The sequence below is a fragment of the Marmota flaviventris genome, chromosome 9 (assembly GCF_047511675.1).
Source record: "Marmota flaviventris isolate mMarFla1 chromosome 9, mMarFla1.hap1, whole genome shotgun sequence".
NCBI lineage: Eukaryota > Metazoa > Chordata > Mammalia > Rodentia > Sciuridae > Marmota > Marmota flaviventris.
Genome location: NC_092506.1, coordinates 121,490,684 through 121,501,259, shown reverse-complemented (window position 1 = coordinate 121,501,259; position 10,576 = coordinate 121,490,684). Strand labels below are relative to the sequence as shown.

At 37.1% G+C, this 10,576-nt stretch overlaps 1 pseudogene; it reads right to left on the bottom strand.

The window, feature by feature from the left end:
• Positions 1-8,306: 8,306 nt before the first annotated feature.
• Positions 8,307-9,318, bottom strand: LOC139707005 (zinc finger protein 300-like; annotated as a pseudogene).
• Positions 9,319-10,576: the final 1,258 nt, after the last annotated feature.

The window sequence follows — 10,576 nt, the reverse complement described above, 5'->3', positions numbered from 1 at the left end:
TCGGATGAACTGACCTCTATGCGTCAGCCTCCTGTCTTAGGTTGGTACCACTGCAATTGGATCATACCCGTCACTGACTACCCGTCCAGCATACAGCCATACTTGTGGATAGGTCTATGCACCAGTGGGGGGGGTGAGGTTCTTTGCCTCACCTCTGTTGGCCCCCAAATTTGGCCTTGGTGCCAGTGGGGGAGTGAGGTTAATGTGGCTTAAGGACCGTGCCTGGTAGGTTGTCCAATTCAACATATGGTTCTTACCCGTCATAGGAAAACTGACCTTTAGGCATCAGCCTCCTGTCTTAGGTTGATACCACTGCAATTGGATCATACCCGTCACTGACTACCGGTCCAGCATAAGCCATTGGCCCCCAAATTTTAGACCATCACTAGCAGAAGGGAGGAGGATGCAAAATGCCATGACACTAAGCCAATTGAGGGCTCCTTTGAAAAATTGTACCACCGGTGACACCATCAACAAAAATACTCCAGCACTACCACAATTCGCTGTACCAACAGATAGTTCACAATGCATACAAGTGATACATAGACCAGGCAAGGTCTGCAAGCAATTCAAAGCAGAGGAATCTGTCAATATGTCCATTTCCTCCCAAAGTAAATCAACTCCTTAATTGAGCATTACTTGTGGAGTTATTATTCATTGATGCATCAGTTTTTACAGTTTGTTGTGATAACTATCGAAGAAGCTGTAGTTTGGTTTTATCTTTGTCTTCACCGGCACTGGGATGAAGATAGGAATTCTGGCAATGATGCTAAGAAAAAAATTATGTAACGTTCCAACAGGCACTAAGAAAACAATTTTTTGAACAATTTACATTATCCTGAACAGAATTATTAAATATAATGAGAAGGAAAGGTGAAAGTAAACAAACAGATCTGTTAACCTCCTATTTGTTCACATATTAAAACAATTTTCAACAGCTGTTTACCCAATCTAAATTAAACCATTAAAATCACGTGAATAAAAAAATTCGGATCCATTTATTCATGAGCACTCCTCATATATGATATATGGACATACGCACATACAGACATACAACACAAAACAGAAGTGTGCACACATAACATACAACACTTAAGACAATAGTAAAGGCCTTGAAGCTTTACCTAGGTGAAATCTCCATTGCAATGCTTAAAAACTCCACAGTCAAAAAATAAAACTGATCAGAAAAACATTAACCTAGGTCTGTATGAGCTCAAAAATAAAATAGAACTTTATGATGTGGGAAAAGGCAAATAATAAAATAAATATTGAAAAAAGCATCCTGGTTAATCACTGTCGCAGATGTAAGAATAGCCAAACTGGAGTTCTGGATATCAGCTGTTATGGATTTGAGTCAAATCATCTTCCTTTTGGCCTGTAGAAATTGTTTTAGTTAATCTCTCTGGAATCCAAATAGGCTGCTGTTCTCCCTGTGGAAAAACACAAACAGAACCCCGACTCCAGACAATCACTGGGTCAGGACCTTTCCATTGTCCTGTTAGAATATCCTTCCAAAGTACCTTAGGCTTATGTACATTTTTTGGACACATATGCCTTTCCGCAGCACTAAGCCCTGAGGAATCCAAATTTAAAAAGTTTAGAGTAAAAAGGGTTATTTTAAGTTTATCTTTGGGTGACATATACCCCTTTCCAATTCCCCCTTTTTGCTTTAGTAAGTACATTTTAATAGTTTGATGAGCTCTTTCAACTATGCCTTGTCCTTGTGGATTGTATGGAATTCCTGTTATATGAGTAATGCCAAATGATGAGCAAAATTGTTTAAAAGAGGTAGAAGTATAACCAGGACCATTATCTGTTTTTAACTCTTTTGGAACGCCCACAGTGGCAAAATTTTGTAAGCAATGAGCTATAACATCTTTAGTTTTTTCTCCGGAATGAAGGGAGCCCATCAAAAATCCAGAAGAAGTATCAACTGTAACATGCAAATATTTTAATTTTCCAAATTGTGGCAAGTGTGTGACGTCCATCTGCCAAATATGGTTAGGTATCAGTCCTCTAGGATTGACTCCAAGATTAACTTGTGGTAAAAAGGTCACACAATTTTGACATTGTTTTATTATTTGTCTAGCTTGTTCCTTAGTTATTTTAAAGCGCTTTTGTAAAGTATTAGCATTGACATGGAACCTTTTATGAAAATGTGTAGCTTCTTCTAGTGTAGAGCAAATATGTATGTCATGTGTAGTTTTATCTGCTAAATCGTTGCCCAAACTAAGGGCTCCAGGCAATCCTGTATGTGCTCTGATATGTCCTATAAAGAATGGATCTTTTCTGTCCCAGATTAGACTTTGTATAGCAGAAAACAAAGAGAAAACAGTAGAGGAAGGGGAAATCCTGCCAGCATCTTCAAGGGATACTATAGCATTAACTACATACTGACTATCAGAGAATAAATTAAATACAGAATCTTTAAACATCACAAAAGCTTGTAAAACTGCATTAAGCTCTACCTTTTGAGCTGATTGTTTGGGTACTAAAAATGTAAAAGTTTGATCAGGGGTAACTACTGCTGCTGTACCATTATTTGACCCATCAGTGAATACATTTGGAGCATTCATGATAGGGGTTTTTCTTGTCATTTTTGGAAAAACTACAGGATGCGAAGACCAAAAAGACAACAAAGGATTAGATGGTAAGTGATTATCAAATGAAACATTAGATTTACACATGATTATTGCCCAAGTATTTAACTCATTAGCTAACTCATCAATTTGATCCATAGTATATGGAGTAATAATTTTATTGGGAGAAATTCCAAACACTTCCTTTGCTGCTTTTATTCCTTTGAGTATTAATTGTCCTACAGCCTCAGGATACCTAGTAAGAATAGTGTTAGGAGAATAAGATAAATGTATCCACAATAATGGACCTTCTTGCCAAAATACTCCTGTAGGAATATTTTTTGTTGGTATTACAATAAATAATAAAGGCAAAGTTATATCAATTCTATCCAAATGCATATTTTCCATATATGTTTCAATAATTTTTAATGCCTTTCTTGCTTCAGGCGTTAACATGCAGGGTGAATTTGGATCTGATGGACCTTTTAGGATATCAAATAAAGGTCCCAACTCTCCTGTTGGTATGCCTAGATAAGGCCTTATCCAATTTATGTCTCCTAATAACTTTTGAAAGTCGTTAAGTGATTTGAGTTGATCTACTCGTATTTGAATTTTTGGTGGACGGACCATGGTTGAGGATAATAGAACTCCTAAATAATTAATTGGAAAATTTAATTGTACTTTATCTATTGCTATCTCTAGATTATAATTTTTTAATAAATTTATAAGTGTGGCATAACATTCTAGCAATGTGTTTTTATCTTTGTGTGCTAACAATACATCATCCATATAGTGAAATATTTGTAGTTTAGGATTTTGATTTCTAAGTGGCTGGATTGCTTTGTTAATATAAATTTGACACATAGTTGGGCTGTTAGCCATCCCTTGAGGGAGTACTTTCCATTCATATCTCTGATCAGGACCTTCATGATTCAGTGCAGGGATAGTAAATGCAAAATGTGGACTATCCTCAGGATGAATTGGAATTGAAAAAAAAACAATCTTTAATATCTATAACTAAAACATACCAGGTTTTTGGCAAAGCAGACAATTGAGGAATCCCCGATTGAGCAGGTCCCATAATAACCATCTCATTGTTAATGGCTCTTAAATCTTGCAATAATCTCCATTTACCAGATTTCTTTTTAATGACAAAAATGGGAGTATTGTAAGGAGATACGGAAGGTTGTATATGTCCCTCCGCTAATTGTTGTTTGACCAGGTCATGGGCTGCTTGTATCTTTTCTTTAGTCAGGGGCCACTGAGGAACCCATACTGGTCTATCTGATTTCCAAGTAATTTTTATTGCCTCAGTGACCCCTTCTGAAAACCCAGTCCATGTCTATTTATTCCCTGATCTATTTGAATGGGTGCTGCTATGCCTTGTTCTCCTAATCTTTTTTCTTTCCTGAAACCTTGTCTAGCCCTAATAGTGGGCTCATTTGGATTGATGTTATTTGTTAATGTCAAACCTAATTGATCTAGGACATCTCGTCCCCATAAATTTATAGGAAGATGATCCAATACATATGGCTGTATAGTTCCTTCGCATCCTTCAGGATCCTTCCAATCTAATACCATTGCACTTCTATGGGGATTAGTTGCCACTCCTAGGCCTCAAAGCGTTTGAGTGGCTTGTTGTAGCGGCCAATGTTGTGGCCATTCTTAACGAGATATGATGCTAAGGTCTGCACCTGTATCCAGTAGCCCATTAAATTCATGTCCTTGAATATTTAGTTTTAGCATGGGGCGAGAATCTAAGTTTAAAGACAGCATAGCCCAATCTACACCTGTGGAGCCTAATCCCCTGGAACCTCTTTCTATAGTACTACTGGAAAATTTATCATGTATGCTGGGTATTATTAATAACTGTGCTATTCTATCTCCTGGTGAAATTACTGATATACCTCTTGGAGAACTAGCTATAATTTTTATTTCACCTTCATAATCGGGATCAATTACCCCGGGACTTATCATAAGTCCTTTTAGCGTAGAAGAACTGCGTCCTAACAATAAGCCTACTGTTCCTTGGGGAAGAGGTCCTTTTACTCCTGTGGGAATGATTTGAACTCCCATCTCTGGAGTTAGTACTGCTCTGGCGGAGGCGCAGATGTCCAACCCTGCGCTCCCTCTGGTTCGTCTGATGAGAGATCTGATGGATAATGTGTCCTGGGCACTACCCTGATGGTATTGCTGGGTTCCTCCATGGTGTTTCTGGGTTCCTCCAGTGCCCCGTACATTTGTGGTCGTGGGCCCCGGAGCATTGGGCCCCCCTGTCCGTTTTTTGGCAATGGAGCCTGATGCCTTTCTCCACGATATCGTGGGTAAACACTTGGTCCTTGTCTGTTTTTTGATAACGGAATACCCTCTATGGTGGTTTGAGAACGGCATTCATTAGCCCAATGTTTCCCTCTACGGCATCGTGGGCAAATACCCGGTATTCTATTCGTTTGATATCTAGCTTTGTTAAACCCTCCTCCTATGGGGCAACTCCTTTTAAAATGTCCTGTTTGATCACAATTATAGCATGTTTTTGGCCTGGCATCTAAAGCCTGTTGTACTGCTGCTAAGACTTGTCCTAGTTCATTAATGTCTCTACATAATTTAATATATGTGTTTAAATCTTCATGTCTCCATGGTCTAATGACCTCTCTGCAACAACGATTTGCTTGGTCATAAGCCAGTTGTTTTATAAATGGCATTGCCTGTTCTGTATCCCCAAAAATTCTGGAAGCTGCTTGAATAAGCCTATCTACAAATTCAGCGTAATGTTCATTAGTTCCTTGTATTACCTTAGATAATTGACCTTGTAAACCTCCATGCCCCTGTAAAGTTTTCCATGCCCTAACCGCATCTACAGCAATTTGTGTGTATACGCCAGGATCATATTCAATTTGTTGCCGTTGACCCTCATAAGGTCCTTTTCCTAACAACATATCTAGATTTCTTTGAGGGTAACCGGCTGCTGCATTTCGTCTAGCTGTCTCCCTGCAAAATTCCTCATTGGCAACCTTCCATATCAAATATTGTCCTCCATTTAGCACAGATTTACACATACTAGCCCAATCTGCTGGCGTCATGTCCAAGTTGGTAATGGATTCGACCATGCTTACAGTGAACGGTGCTTGAGGACCATAGGTTGTTACAGCCTCCTTTAACTGCTTCACTGTTTTGAAATCTAAAGCACGGTGAATTCGCTGCCCTCCTGCCTGCTCAAGTACAGGGCATGCTAATCTTTGAGGTCCTGTCTTAGGATCCCATCTATCAACTACGGGGTTTGAGGGCCACTCAGCTATCTCCATAGGGGGTGCTGTTGGTTGAATTACGCCCTCTGGTTATAGAACGGTGTTAGTAGTAGCCTCCTGTTGTAGCTTTTTCCCTAATAGCTGTTTCTCCTCTAAGCTTTCTTCCTTTAAATTTTCTTCCTCTGTCTGACTAGCTTGAGAGACCTTCTCTTTTGCTTGATCTAAAATGTCTTTCTCCATGGTCTGAACCTCTAACAATTTACTTAACACTCTTTCAGTTTGTTTTTTACTAATTTCTAATCTGTTATAAAGATAACACAACCCAATAAGATAACACAAAACAAAACTGAAACAGAATGAAACAAAAACGGAACAAAAAATCGTTGTATCAATTTTCCTATTTTCTTGATATGTGCATTTGTGGTCTATTTCTATCTCTTCCTCAGGGGCGAACAACTTCAAACTTTGAGCCAACCATTTTTCCCAATCTGCCTGAGAAAATTCTAGGGATAGGCAGCTTGAAACAAACACAAAACAAATCAAAACAAGAACACATTGTTTTTTAAAATGGTCACCCATTCTCTCGCCTTCCCTTAGGGGCAAGCAATTTCACTTACCCCGAAGCTTCAGACGTTCCCCGTATGGGCCACCAAATGCCGCAGTCTGGTTGGGCACAAATCACGAGCCACTGAAGCAGGAACAAACTTTATTTTTAAACTGCAGGAAAACACTTCACACAGCTCCCGGGGAATCCTCCCAAACGCGCCACGAGGCTTGTCCAGCAACCCCCAGCCGGAAATATCTCTCCCGGAAATCCCTCCTCCTGCACTTCCCCAACTAATGGGAACTCTCGGGGAATCCCTGGAAATCCCCATGAGAACTCCAAAATAGTGCGAGAACTCAAAAGTTGCGGCAGAGGCGGATAGTAATGCCTCGCCTGTCAATCAATACTGTTGGCAAAATGCCAGGGGCCATACAGACTCAGCCGTGGCTCTCAGCACTTTAAGTTTGATTAAAATGTGTAAAAGAATTAAGAGATGTTAGAGTATTATTTACTCAATAGTATGTTTTACTGTTACATAAAACATTTACTCAAGTAGAACACTGTGATGTCTGTCAATTAAAAACAGGATGAAATACATGAGTGTTAATGTATAAACAAATATTCAGTTATAAAGACATATTGAATACATAAGGTAAATATAGGTAAAAACAATGCACTGTATATTGGGCATGATGGTCCATGCTTGTAATCCAAGAAAACTGGGAATCTGAGTAGTTTCAGAAGTTTAAATTCAGCCTCAGCAACTTAGTGTGGTTTCAAGCAACTTAGCAAGACAGTCTCAATATTTGAAAAAGTGGGGAGAGGGCTTAGGAATTTGGCTCAGTCTTTAAAAATCCCTAAATATAAACTGGCATGCAAAAAAATACAGTTTAATATGTTACAATTCAGAGTTAAACATCAAAAAATAGATTTCATATATTTTTCTCTCCAGTATTCAAAAATGAAAATAGTAATTTTTGATTTAGAAAACAAAAATTATATGCTTTTTAAGATGAGGTTTCTACACTATGCATGTATGATATTTATGACTGATATTTCTACCAAATAACTTGATAATGATTAAAAATTTTAAGCAAAATTTAAACACAACTACTTATTTTCTATATTTAAATGAGTAATGTCTTTTACTGGCCCTCATATACATCAAGGTGTAATGTTTAAATAATGAGTTTACTATAATCACACATTTGTCAATGTGTTTATTATAAATGTTTCATTTTTATATAAGGCATACATTTTGGAAAAAAAATTCAATGTTCATTACTGGTATGAGTTTTCAGATGTTTAATGAATTTAAAATTTGAACAAATTTTCAAAATATTATTTAACATTTTAGGATTTCTGGGCACAATAAATTCTCCAAAAATCAGTAGTGTTTAAGAAACTGGTGGTTATGATTTTTTTTTACCATTTGTATTCTCTCTAACCAGTATGTATCCACAGGTGCTGAGATTTGGTGAATTAATTTTGGAGGCATTGTCACATTGTCAATTTTCACATTTCAAAACGTTTTCTCTATTATGGTTATTGTGGTGAGGATTATATGTTGACTCTTTCTTAGAGGAATGGTACAATGGTCTCATTTGTAAAGCTTCTTTCCAGTGTGTTTTCTCTTATGTCTAGTAATGTATGATATATAATTTAAAATGTTTCTATATGCTCTACATTTATATCTTCTTTCCAGAATAAATAGCTTGGTGGTGAAAAAGAATTGATTTCTTATTAAAAGCTTTGCTACATTGTTTTCATTTGTAGGGGTTCGTTTCTGTATAAATTCTTTTGTTAATGAGGTTTAGTTATTCTTTAAAAGTATTATCACTTTATTTACACTTCACATTCACCAGGGTGTCTTCTGCTGTGGTGAATAAAGTTTTATTTTTTTTCTTAAAAGTTTGCCACTTATTCACTTTTGTAGGGCTATTCTCCAGGGTGAGTTCTTCTGTGGTGAATAAGGTCTGTTTTATGGCTAAAAGATTTGCCACATTCTTTACATTTGTAGGGCTTTTCTCCAGTGTGAATTCTGTTGTGGAAAATAAGGGTTGATATTTGAGTAAAAACTTTGTCACATACTTTGCATTTGTGAGGCTTCTCTCCAGTGTAAGTTCTTCTGTGGCAAATAAGGTGTGATTTTCAAATGAAAGCTTTGGCACATTCTTTACAGTTGTAGGGCTTCTCTCCAGTGTGAGTTCTCCTGTGGCAAATGAGGTCTAAGGTCTATTTTTTTACTGAAAGCTTTTCCACATTCTTTACACTTGTAGGGCTACTCTCCAGTATGAGTTCTTCTGTGGCGAATAAGGTGTGATTTTCGACTGAAACCTTTGCTGCATTCTTTACATTTGTAGGGCTTCTCTCCAGTGTGAGTTTTGCTGTGGCAAATAAGGTTTGATTTTTGACTGAAAGATTTTCCACATTCTTTACATTTGTAGGGCTTCTCTCCAGTGTGAGTTCTGCTGTGCCTAAAAAGGTCTGCTTTTTGACTAAAAGCTTTTCCACATTCTTTGCATTTGTAGGGCATCTCTCCAGTGTGAGTTCTTCTGTGGCAAATAAGGTTTGATTTTTGACTGAAAGCTTTGCCACATTCTTTACATTTGTGGGGCTTCTCTCCAGTGTGAGTTCTCCAGTGGCAAGTAAGGCCTCCTTTTTGACTGAAAGCTTTTCCACATTCTTTACATTTGTAGGGCATCTCTCCAGTGTGGGTTCTTCTGTGGTAAATAAGACCTATTTTTTTACTAAAAGCTTTGCCAAATTGTTTATATCTGTAGGGCTTCTCTCCAGTATAAATTCTCTGGTGATGAACAAGGTCTAAATTTTTATATGATTTCCGGTGTTCATTCTCACTTGTAGTTTTCCATATTTTCTTTTGTTGTAAATAGTCAAGGTTACAAATTCTATATTTTCCACTTATCACTTTGTGAAATATATGTTTCATGCCATTTTCTGGGGAATATTCTTGGGTATCTTGAGGAGTCAGGGCTGAAATAAACAACAATTTAAAATAAAACAATACCTTCTAGAGTGGGATAAATATACTTTGTATACATAACATGAAATTAAGGTAAAATAAGTACATCAGGAGTGTAGCAGATTAGTACATTCAAAGTCCTCATAAATTCAAAAATATATCAGTTCAATAAAAATGTACAGACACAATTACCTTGAGAATATTATTAAAATTCTTGTAGATACCACAGTATCCAAGAGGAATACATCATTAAGAATAGGAATATAATAAAGATAAGAAAAGTATGCTACTTTTATTATCCACAGCCATTTGTACTTCATAAGATAGCATTACGTATTTAGGAAATATCTACCAGCTACATTCACTCTCAGTAGAATAAGAGAAATGTAAAACATACAAACATTTGTAGCTTTTTCAAAGAGTATCCAAAAACTGTTTTTTTTGTTTTTTTTTTTTTGTAGACATAGAGATGTAACAAGATGATTGATGTTTAGACTTGTTGGATTGGATAGCTTCATATTTACTCAATTTTATCTGGGTCAAAAATATTCATAGGTGGATGTTTACTGATGTTGGCACTTGCTGTTGTCTATGGATGCTTTATTTTTTGCCCCCACCAGCATTAAGAAGATAAGTAATATTATTTATTCAAAAGGCCTTAAAAAGGAGGGGAGGCTGTAAGTAAGTATTCTGACCTTGGAAAAAGACAGGAAAGTGTGAGGGTCATGATAACTGGTACCCTGAGTTCCACAATAGTAATGCCTAGCAGTTTCTCCCTGAAGTTATTAAGACAACGATACAGGTGCACTATCTACTTTCTGTGGTGATGTCCTTAGGGAGAAGGGGCTCTAAGTTTGTAGTAACTGTACCTTATCTTGGTTAGCTAGCACTTGGGGATAAAATAACACTAGGTTAGAATTTAGTCATGGTAACATAAGCTACATTGGGGTATGCTATGTGCAGTCATAAAGAGGAGTGGCCAGTTTTTTTTTCTCTTTTCTTTTTCACTGTGAGTGACTCTCTCTTCTGTTTGCTTCTTTACAGGTTTCCTCACAAGATTTGTAACAGATCATGCTGGCCCTCAGAACAAAAGGTAAGTTTTGGTGGTTACTCTGAATAAACTGGGACATCAGTAAAGAAGAAAACAGAGGACTACAAAGAATTTGAAAATGTAGTAAATGTAGGGCAGTATGTGTTCAATGATTATAATAAAAAAAAGGCTAAG